This window comes from Kogia breviceps, chromosome 5 (assembly GCF_026419965.1).
Source record: "Kogia breviceps isolate mKogBre1 chromosome 5, mKogBre1 haplotype 1, whole genome shotgun sequence".
In the NCBI taxonomy this organism is placed as follows: domain Eukaryota; kingdom Metazoa; phylum Chordata; class Mammalia; order Artiodactyla; family Physeteridae; genus Kogia; species Kogia breviceps.
In genome coordinates this window covers 17,424,781-17,436,579 of record NC_081314.1, presented here as the reverse complement: position 1 = coordinate 17,436,579, position 11,799 = coordinate 17,424,781, and the positions used below count along the sequence as shown (strand labels likewise).

At 40.2% G+C, this 11,799-nt stretch overlaps 1 long non-coding RNA gene across 1 annotated transcript in view; it reads right to left on the bottom strand.

Moving 5' to 3' along the window:
- Window positions 1-6,485: 6,485 nt before the first annotated feature.
- The window catches only part of LOC136794226 (uncharacterized), a 49,361-nt gene continuing 44,047 nt past the window's right edge, over window positions 6,486-11,799 (bottom strand). The window contains exons 2-3 of the long non-coding RNA XR_010840627.1: window positions 6,858-6,946; window positions 6,486-6,753 (exon numbers count right to left, since the gene is read on the bottom strand). This is a non-coding gene — a long non-coding RNA (uncharacterized lncRNA). The remainder of the gene's footprint in view (window positions 6,754-6,857; window positions 6,947-11,799) is intronic.

Sequence of the window (11,799 nt, the reverse complement as noted above, 5' to 3'; positions counted from 1 at the left end):
GCTTTCCTGTGGGGATTACGCGCACGCGCGCCAGCGGGGCGGGAAACGTGGCCGCTGCGTGGCGGCCCGGCCCCCTCACGGAGCGCTGGCCCAGCTCAGCCAATCGCGAGCGGCGGATACCTCTCCGTGAGGGCCCTGTGGACGGTTCGTGGCCGCCCGAGGCGGGCGGAAGGATGGCCGCGGCGGCGCTTGCGCGCCCCGCTAGCTGAGCTGCTGCCCGCCATTTTTGGAGCTTTTCCGAGACCTGGGAGGGAAACCCGCCCCCGGCCCCTTCACCGAGGCCCCTCCCCGGGTCGCGGGACTGGCGCTTCCCCGCAGCCCCGCCCGGCTCCTGCTACCCCCATCCCCCGCCCGCGACGAGCTCTGCGGAAACGCTAGGGGGTGGCGGCACAGAACAGTGCTCCCGCCTCTCTTGGGTTTGACGAGGGCCTCAGAGTTTAGCATTGTACTATCGATTTACTGTTGACGAGGCGCTTCCCCCGGCGCGGGTGAAAAGGTTTCGAGAACTGTTTGGGACCTCCCTCGCCGCCAATCTAGACCCCACACTGCTTGCCGCAGGCCGATTGGCGTCGTCCCTGCCTCTGTAAAGCAGATCCTCTCCGTGGTGCCGGCTTTGCATAAGGCGGCAGCATTGGCTAGTTAGTGAATAAAGAATGTAGGTAGACTGGGAAAATATAGCCTCTGCTTTGGAATCAGATTTCACCTTCCACAGCCTAGGACTACTGTCTGTAGCTGTGAAAAGGACGTGAAAATCCTAGCCTTTTAGGTGCCAAAAGGGAAAGTTGACTAACGTGAGATGATGACCAAAATATGCCGCTGAATGTCGCCTTTCCCTACTCTCCACCCGCCTCTCTGTGGCCGTGGCTTCTACCTTTCACCTACTCACAACTTTCAATACAAAAGTGAATCCTTAGTCTCTCAGGTCATCAGCCCCATTTATGACTAAATCTGTTACTATACCCAGCTCTATTTCTGTCTTGCCTTAGAATCGCTCAACTCTTTTTTAATAGTCTTAACGGCCAGTCTCCAGTAGATTACCCCTATTTCTGATTTCTTTCCCAAGGGTCACAGGTGTGTGGGTTTTCACTGGAGGAAGTCACAATTCTACCTGGTTGGTATGAATTTGTGACTGCACTCCCACTTACAAGTTTTTGCACTCATCTTTGGTTGACTTTCTATCGTATTCTCCCCAAGGACTATTGAAGCTTTCCTTGTTAAGGTGCCAGTCCCAATCCATACTAATAGATAAAATCATCTAGTTTCCAGGGATCAAAGCTATGGAATTCCAATTCCGGTTTGATATTCTCTCCGTATTAAAATATCTGTAACCGAACCCTGTTCATGACCTCTCAAATTCTCACCAAATTAACCCATTCTCCCCTTCTCTCCAAAGCTAGTCTTTCTGGACTACGTGTGCCGTCCCTTCCCATTTCCTCTTTCCACCACTTTCCTAGGGTCTTATATCCTCAACATCTTGCCATTGGCTTCTGTTTTTCAGCGGTCCATGGTCATTTTAAAAATTTCAGTACTACTACTCCCTCCAGTTACAATACTATCAACCTTCTTTTCACTGTAACATTTCTCAAAAGAAGCAATCTCCCACCTTCATTTCCACCTTGTTCCTTAGCTTTTATCAATCTAACCGATAACAACAAACTGAATTTACACTTTCAGGTCACAACCATTTTCTCATCCTCTTTTTCTTGGCACACCCAATCCTTATACCCTCCTTGAAACCCTATTTCCTCCTTTTTTAAAACAATTCCTGGGACCTACAACCTACCTGGTTTCCTGGTCTTCTGATTCCTTGGCTAGCGCCTCCTCTTTTTTCCAATAAAGAGTTCAACTCCTAGCTCTCTGTTCTCCTCTACTATCCTTTCTCTTCAAAAGTCTCTTTAAATTACTATCTGTTCCTGATTTTCTCTTAACTAACATTCCTCATATTCAGCTTTCTTGCCCAAAATTCAGCTCCAGCCTAAAATTCAACATTTAAAATAATGTATCTTTCTTATTCAAGTTTCCTGATTTCTCTTAATAGCATTGTAATTTCAGATATATTCAAGCTTTAGCTATTTGGTAAGATAAAGTAATAGGTCCTATAACAAGTTAACTTTGTTGCAGAATCACACATTTCCCAGGAGCCTCTGCTTTCATGAAATTCTTAATCAAGATTCCAAAGTTCTTGGCAAAGATTTTCAAACACCACAGTTTTCATTAACAGCTTCAAGCCAGGGGTATGAACAAAATGTCAGAAAGAATATCTGGAACTAGTGTAGGTAGGTGATAAGGGTTCTTAAGTATTATTTGGGATAGGGAATAAAGTATCAATAGAACAAACATTTGCTTAGTCCAAGTTTCTTGGTGCCCTTTGGAATTTCTACCTCATTGTTCGTTTCAAATGATCTGAAATGAGACCTGGCCCACTTTGAAGATTCAGGTTGATAGGTCAGATGTCTAAAAAATCACATGCCCATTGAACTTTTATTTCAACTCAATCTTTTAGCCAACCTGGTCCAAAAATATAATATTAAACTTAATATTATAAACTTAAAATTGCATTTACAGAATTACACATTAATGTAAATATAATATAAATGCTTTACCAACTAAATGGCTAACATTTATTAACCAATAACGTGAAGATCTTTGCCTTATAACATAAAAAGCTAGTTTGTGACTATTTAGATGGCAGAACTTTTAAAATTTGGCTGAACTTATGTCTTTTTCCTTTCTGGATAATTTTAGCATGAAGAAGATTTCAAAGTTATTCCATTGACCTTAGAGTCCTGCTTAAAGTAAAAGACGATCAGCCAACTTGTTTCATGACAATAATGATGACATTCCTTTCACAGAACCTTTTTTTTTTAATGACTTTATTTTTTTAGAGCAGTTTTAGGTTCACAGCAAAATTGAGAGGAAGGAACCGAGATTTCCCATATACCCTCTACCTACACACATTATAGCCTCCTCCACTGTAATCAGCATCACTCACCAAAATGATACAGTTGTTACTGAGGAAGAACCTATATTAACGCATCATAATCACCCAAAGTCCATAGGTGATTCCTTAGGGTTCACTCTTAATATTGTACATTCTATGGGTTTGAACAAATGTATAATGACATACATCCATCATTATAATATCATAATAGTTTTTTCATTGCCCTAAAAATCCTCCGTGCTCTGTGTATTCTTCCCTCCTCCTCCCTCATCCCTGGCAACCACTGATTTTTTTAATTGTCATATGGTAGGTAGGCTTTTCAGACTGGCTTCTCTCATTTAGTAATATGCATTTAAGCCTCTTTCATGTCTTTTCATGGCTTGATGGCTCATTTCTTTATAGTGAATAATAATGCATTGTCCAGATGTACCACCGTTTATTTATCCATTCACCTACTGAGGGACATGTTGGTTGCTTCCAAGTTTTGGCAATTAGAAATAAAGATGCTATAACCATTCCTATACATGTTTTTGTGCAGACATAAGTTTTCAACCCCTTTGAGTAAATACCAAAGAGTGTGATTGCTGGATCATATGATAAGAGTATCTTTAGTTTTCTAAGACATTGCCAAATTGTCTTCCAAAGTGGCTGTACCATTTTGCATTCCCACCGACAATTAAGAGAGTTTCTGTTGCTCCACATCTCATCAGCATTTGGTGTTGAAAGTATTCCAGTTTCTGGCCATTCTTATAGGTGTATAGTGGTATCTCATTGTTGTTTTAATCTGCACTTCTCTGATGGCTTGTGCTGTAGAGCATCTTTACATATGCATATTTGCCATTGTATATCTTCTTTGGTGAGATGTCTGTTAATGTCTTTGGCCCATTTTTAAATTGGGTTGTTTGTTTTCTTACCATTGAGCTTTAAGTGCTCTTTATCTATCTTGGATAACAGTCCTTTATCAGATGTGTCTTTTGCAAATATTTTCTCCCAGTCTGTGGCTTGTCTTCTGATTCTCTTAACATTGTCTTTTGCTGAGCAAAGTTTTTAATTTTACTGAAGTACAGCTTATCAATTATTTCCTTCATGGATTATGTCTTTGGTGTTGGGTGATACCTAAAAAGGTATCACCCTACCCAAGGTCATCTAGGTTTTCTCCTAAGTTATCATCTAGGAGTTTCATAGTTTTGCACTTTACATTTAGATCTATGATCCATTTTGAGTTAATTTTTGTGAAGGATGTAAGATCTATGTCTAGATTCTCCTTTTTTGTTTTTTGTTTTTTGGATGTGGATGTCCAGTTCTTCCAGCAACATTTATTGAAAATACTATCTTTTCCACTGTATTGCCTTTGCTCCTTTGTCAAAGATCAATTGATTATATTTATGGCCATCTACTTCTGGGCTCTCTATTCTCTTCCATTGATCTATTTGTCAATTCTTTTGCCAATATCACAACTGTCTTGATTACTGTAGCTTAATAGTAAGTCTTGATTAGTCCTCCACCTTTTTTCTTCTCCATCAGTATTATGAGGGCTATTCTGGGTCATTTGCCTCTCTATATAAACTTAAGAATCAGTTTGTTGATATCCATAAAATAACTTGCTGGGATTTTGATTTGGGTTGCATTGAATCTATTGATCAAGTTAGGAAGAACTGACATCTTGATGACATTGAGTCTTCCTATCCATCTCCTCATTTATTTAGTTCTTTTCTGTTTGCACTCATCAGAGTTTTGTAGTTTTCCTCATATAGATCTTGTAAGAAAAACTTTTCAAAGTAACATTTGATTCATGATTCTTCCCTTTTCCATGCCTTTTACAGAGTTCTAGACACAGCTACTGGATATTTAGACTACAGAAAAGTCTTCTGACTATGGTTTCTCACACTTCACTTTGACTACTTCCACATACCACATGAATGTCTAAAACATAGTATTTTGGGGATCATGACCACTGTCCCATTTTACTCTCCAAAATCAAGTATTCTTCCTTTGCATTTTTCACTTGGCTACAGAATATTTACTGTTGTTTATCAGCCAGACTTTCGCAAAAATCAGAAATGGTTTTCCCTTCTTTTCTACTCTTGCAATTAAGGTGTGCTGCCAACTGGTGGCAGTAATGTGCCATAGTGTCCTACCTATCAGATTAAACCATGATTTTTCCATACCATTTTTTTTCAATTCCTTCTAAACATGAGCAGTTAATTCTGTCCCAAGATTGGTAATAAGACAGAGCCAAAAGACCTCCCCTTTCAGAATCAGTAACCTGAGTTCTGGCAAAATGCTATCCCCCAAAAATGGAGAAACAGGACTACTCAGAGACTTTAAAAAAGAATCTCATAAGCAGAGGGCTGGAACTAGTGAAGGTAGAGTTAAGAGCTCTTAAATATCATTTAGGGTAGAGAATAAAATATCAGTAGAACAACCATTTGCTTAGTCCAAGTGTCTTGGTGTCCTTGGAATTTCATATTTAAAGATCTGGAATAATGCCTGACATATTTTAGGGAGTCAACCTTGATAAAGGTAGATGTCTGAAATATTGTTTCCATATAAACAGAGCAACCAGCCTCTAATTTCTTTTTTCAGTCAAAGAAATGCACATATGGCAACAAATAAAAGGAAACAAATTAAATTGTAATAAATCAGCACAAAAGAATTCATGATGAATAGCAACAAATCTCATGCTAATCCTCTCTACCTCTAGGACCAGTCCCCAGGGACAACCTCTTTTGCACGTTTTTGTTTTGTGATTACTTCAGTATTTCTAAATATGCTTATATCAGCTTTAGACAATATCTAACAACTCCCTCGTACAAAAGATAGGATTATGTTAACATCCAGTCTTCCGATATTTAAGAGTTACATTAATTTTAGCTCTTTTGTTGGTTATCTTTGTAACTTTTAGTAGAACACTGTGAAACTAGACAATATTTCAACCGTAGATAGTATTTCAACTCTCTAATATTAATACCACCATTCTTCCTTCCCACCTTCTACTCACATTCCTTAAACACAGTCAATATCTTTTGTGTTTTGTCTATTAGTTGACTCAAAATTAACAGCCAACTTCCAGGCTATGGAGAGTGACAGCATTACATTTTCTTCTCTTCAAGACATCTGTCACATCTACTAGAAAGCAACTCAAAGGAAAATGTGCAGAGTATCAGGATCAAATGGATTATCTTCCCTTATTATCCCCTGCCCAAATATTTGTGCTTCACACTTGGGCAGTAAGCTGCTTTGTTTGGCTTTGTTTCTCGTAGAGTTTCAAATTGCCGTTGCAGAACACGGTCTCTAGGCGTGTGGGCTCTGGTAGTTGTGGCACTCAGGCTTAGCTGCTGTGCAGCATGTGGGATCTTCCCAGACCAGGGCTCGAACCCATGTCCCCTGCACTGGCAGGCGGATTCTTAACCACTGCACCACCAAGGAAGCCCTAAAGAAAATCATTATTTCTTAAAAAGAACTTTCTTTTTTGCATGTTTCATACTAATTTAATCAGACTTACATAAGTGATATCTGGACTGTGAGATGAACTGGGGTCTAATATTAGTTTCCTATTGCTGTTGTAACACACTGCCACAAACTTAGTGGCTTTACAGCAACACAAGTTTATTATCTTACAGTTCTGGAGGTCAGAAGCTCTAAATAGTGTCCACAGGACTGAGTTCTTTTGGAGGCTCTATGTGAGAATCCACTTCCTTGCCTTTTTCAGCTTCTAGAGGCTGCTCGCATTCCTTGGCTCATGGCTGCTTCCTCAGATCACTCCAGCTTCTGCTTCTGTGGTCACATCCTCTCTCCTCTCTGACTTGCCCCTTATAAGAACCCTTGTTATTACTGAGAAAAAGAACTTTTTAAATATAAATATTTCATGCATGTGACCAGTTTAAAAAATTACTTACCTATCGTTTTCCCCTACCTTCTTAGTTCTCCTCTCAAGAAGCAGCCACTGTTATCCATTTCCAGAAGCCTTTGGACTTTCTCTTTAATCTTAGTGTTGTGACACTTCTATGGATCAAAATTTAATAACAAGTTACCAGGACCAGAACTGCAATTTTTTTGTGAACCCATGTAAACAATTAGTGAATATAAGCATCTTCTGTCAATGGTATTTAGGGAGACATGCATTGAGCACTTACTAGTATATATGGCAGATACTTGGTGTTTTGTTTGTTTGTTTTGTTTTGAGGGTTTAGTTTTATTTTACTACAGTTGTATTGAGGTGTGATAGACATATAATAAACTACACATATTTAAAGTGTATGATTTAATGGTCTGTAACCTATATAAACCTATGGAGCCATCACCATAATCAAGATAATAAATATATCCATCAACTCCAAAAGTTGCCTCATAGCCCTTTTTTCAAAAAATTTATTTTATTATTTTATTTTATTTTTGACTGTGTTGGGTCTTCGTTGCTGCGCACGGGCTTTCTCTAGTTGTGGTGAGCGGGGGCTACTCTTCATTGCGGTGCGCAGACTTCTCATTGCAGTGGCTTCTCTTATTGTGGAGCACGAGTTCTAGGCGCACAGGCTTCAGTAGTTGTGGCACGCAGGCTCAGTAGTTGTGGCGCACGGGCTTAGTTGCTCCGCAGCATGTGGGATCTTCCCAGACCAGGGCTCGAACCTGTGTCCCCTGCATTGGCAGGCAGATTCGTAACCACTGCGCCACCAGGGAAGGCCACCTCATAACCCTTTGTAATCCATCCCTCCCTGCCTTTATTCATCCATTCAGGCAACCACTGATCTGCTTTATGTCACTAAAGGTTAGCTGCATTTTCTAGAATTTTATATAAATGGAATAATACATTATATATGATACTTTCTTTTTTGTTTTATTTCTTTACTTAGTACAATTATTTTGAGATTCATCCATATGGTTGTGTATAGCAATCACTCATTCCTTTTTAGTGCTGCTGTAGTATTCCACCATATGATTAGACTACAATATGTCCATTTACATGCTGATGAACATTTTGTACATAATTTTTTCTTCTTATAGTAAAGGTGTTATGAACACTCAAACACTGTGATTATGTTTTACTGGATTTGATATTTTGTAGGTAGACTAAAAAGGCCATCTGTAGAGCAAGGACCAAAAATTCAAATGCCTACAGGAGCCGGACAGATAATATAAATAAGTAGAGAGGGGGGGAAATTTTGACATAATAAAAGCAACAGTTTAAGCTTTATGGTGAGTGGCAAACTGACACTTGGTATCCATGTTGGGATGGGTGGAGATTATGACAAACGGGAGGGCTTGAACAGTTTAAAGCAGGTAGCTTCTCAAAATCAGCTGGTTGTTGCCAGGCTGTCCAGTGTTGCCAGAGTTTCCTTTCTTTTTTCTTTTTCTTTTCCCAAAGGGCAGTCACAAATCCAGATTGTATGTGAAGTTTCTTAATTTTTTTTTTTAAGTATGGAAACAAATGAAAAATAAAATTCAGGAATCAAGACAGAAGGGAATCAAAATATTGACTTGAATAAAAATCCTGCTATTTATTCAATTGGATACTGAATATATGATTATTCATTGTATTATTCTCTCTTTTTTGTTCATGTTTGAAATTTTCATAATAAATACAATTTATAAAAATTAGCTTGGATAAAGCTAATTAGAGAAAGACCTTTGGGTTGGCTAATGGGCTTGCTAATGGTCCCCTCATGCAACGGAATACATTCATCACCCAGTCATAAGCAAAACTGGATAACCTCAGGCTTTCCCGTGAGATTCAGGCCTTCCCCATAAGCTTATAACATTGAGGAGCAGAGAATTTGCTGAATCCTACTGACAAGCCAGGGATAAAGAGAAACCGAAAGGTAGTTAGACAGAATCAGAAACAGAGGAAGCCCAGAAAAGGTTTAGTCTTTTAAGCTTGATTCTTTCTAATCTCATCTATCAGAGAAGTCATTCCTACTTCTCTGGGAAGAGAAAGATGCTGAATTCTTCTCATTCTTTTTCCTCCTGGAGAGTAGAAAATTTCTTCCCTCTATGAAAACAAAAGGAGTGAGAAATTTAAATGCTTCACCCCTGTGGTGGGCATTTTGATGCACTGCCCAGATCCCCCTACTATAAGGACTTGTCCCAGGTACTGGGTGCTGTTGGCAGAGTCTTTGGAACCTTCAGGATTGCTACATTTGCAGAAAGCTACATCGCTCGAGGTTAGGCCCCTTCCCAGGGTGACCCACATTCAATTACTGAACAAAGTTGAGGTATAAGAGCCTGACCATCTTAGCCAACTTGGGTCAACACTGAAGGTCAATTCTAATCTCCTGACCTCACTATGTGACCTGCATACAGCTCAGTTCTCCCTCTGCCCAATCCTGCTTCCTTCTTCTCTGGTTCACAAGTGTTAGTTCCCAGGGCACTCCTTAATAAATATCCTGCCTGTTAAACTCTATCTCATAGTCTGCTTCCCAGGAACCAACCTGTGATGGTTAGTGTCAGGAGTGAGATCTGAGAAAGTAGGCCCTAAGATGAGGTCTTGGAGTTTGATCATTAGCTGCCCACCTGACAATAAGGACCCCATCACACGATTACAGTCCAATTGTTAAAACTTGCATGGATGGTGAAGCAGGTTGGTACATTAGTGGAAGGTTATGTATTAACTGATATGATGTATCAGGTACTTGAGACATATGGGGAAAATAGTAACTATAAGGACAATGAAATTAACTGGTCCTGTAGACTGAATTGTGTCCCCCTCCCCTCAACTTCATATGTTGAAGTCCTAACCCCCTATAAGATTGCATGTAAAGATGGGGCTTGGGCTTCCCTGGTGGCGCAGTGGTTGAGAGTCTGCCTGCCGATGCAGCGGACACGGGTTCATGTCCCAGTCCGGGAAGATCCCACATATTGCAGAGTGGCTGGGCCCATGAACCATGGCCGCTGAGCCTGTGTGTCCAGAGCCTGTGCTCCACAACGGGAGAGGCCATGGCAGTGAGAGGCCCGTGTACCGCAAAAAAAAAAAAAAAAAAAAAAAAGATAGGGCTTTTAGGAGGTAATTAAGGTTAAATGAAGTCTTATGAGTAGGATCCTGATTTGATAGGATTGGTGGTCCTATAAGAAGAGGAAAACACCTCTCTCTCTCTCTCTCTCTCTCTCTCTCTCTCTCTCTCTCTCCCCCTCCCTCTCTCCTTCCTTTTACTCTCCTCTCCCCCTCCTCTTCTTCTCTCTCCCCACCACTCACAGGGAAGGAAAGGTCCTGTGAAGATATAGCCAGAAGGCTGCTGTCTGCACACCAGGAAGGGAGTTTTTATTGGGAACTGAATTGGCTGGCACCTTGATCTCTTCCCAGAAATCTGAAAAATAGATTTCTGGTGTTTAAGTCACCCAATCTATGGTATATTGTTATGGCAGTCAAAGCTGACTAAAACAGGTGACTATTCCTTAGCCAGATTAATGCAATGTAAAAAGATAATGAAAAGCTGAGTGATTAACCACCAATTGAAAGCTAAAATGAAGACTACAGGGTCTCTTTGGTAGTGTATAAAGTGGCTCTCATCTCCTGCAGTGGGAGACCAGAATAAACTCAGGGTGGCTAAGCTCCAAAGATTAAACTTTTAGCCAAGACAGATATACTAAACCAAGATCAGGGCTCTGGTTGGAAAAGAATGGGGCTTGACACAGTATATGAGGATATTCCCAGAAGAAGCCTGTCCTCCTCTACTAAGATGTATCACTTCCCTCCATTGTTCAGAGATGGTGAAAAGACCTCTTCACATCAAGACAACAAGAGCTCTCCCTCTCAAGATTTGTTTTCAGGTTGCCTCCTGTCCCATAGGCCTCAATGTGCTGGATATAATAATATAAGAAAGGGACTATACCTGAAAGGAGATTTAATACCCAGTCAGCATAAATTGAGAGACTATATGTAAGATTGAATTTTGAGGGTGCTTGATGAACAGGAAGGGAATATAAAGTTGCATAAGGGAGAAATTAGATTTGGGAGCACTCTCCTAGTACTAAGGATTTAACATCATTAACAAAAACCCCAAGAGTCCCTCCCATCAGAAAGCTTGCACTAGCCTCTTAGATAGTCTCATCCACAAAAGGGCAGACAGCAGAGCAAGAAGAACTACAATCCTGCAGCTTCTGGAATGAAAACCATATTCACAGAAAGATAGACAAAATGAAAAGGCAGAGGACTATGTACCAGCTGGAGGAACAAGATAAAACCCCAGAAAAACAACTAAATGAAGGGAGATAGGTAACCTTCCAGAAAAGGAATTCAGAATAATGAGAGTGAAGATAATCCAGGACCTCGGAAAAAGAATGGAGGCAAAGATCAAGAAGATGCAAGAAATGTTTAACAAAGACCTAGAAGAATTAAAGAACAAACAAACAGAGGTGAACAATACAATAACTGAAATGAAAAATACACTAGAAGGAATCAGTAGCAGAATGACTGAGGCAGAAGAACGGATAAGTGACCTGGAAGACAGAATGGTGGAATTCACTGCCATGGAATAGAATAAAGAAAAAAGAATGAAAAGAAATGAAGACAACCTAAAAGACCTCTGGGGCAACATTAAACTCACCAACATTCGCATCATAGTGGTCCCAGAAGGAGATGAGAGAGAATGACCTGAGAAAATATTTGAAGAGATTATAGTCAAAAATTTCCCTAACATGGAGAAGGAAATAGCCACCCAAGACCAGGAAGCACAGAGAGTCCCAGGCAGGATAAACCCAAGGAGAAACACACTAAGACACATAGTAATCAAATTGACAAAAATTAAAGACAAATTATTAAAAGCAACAAGGGAAAAATGACAAATAACATAAAAGCAACTCCCATAAGGTTAACAGCTGATTTCTCAGCAAAAACTCTACAAGCCAGAAGGGAGTGGCATGATATA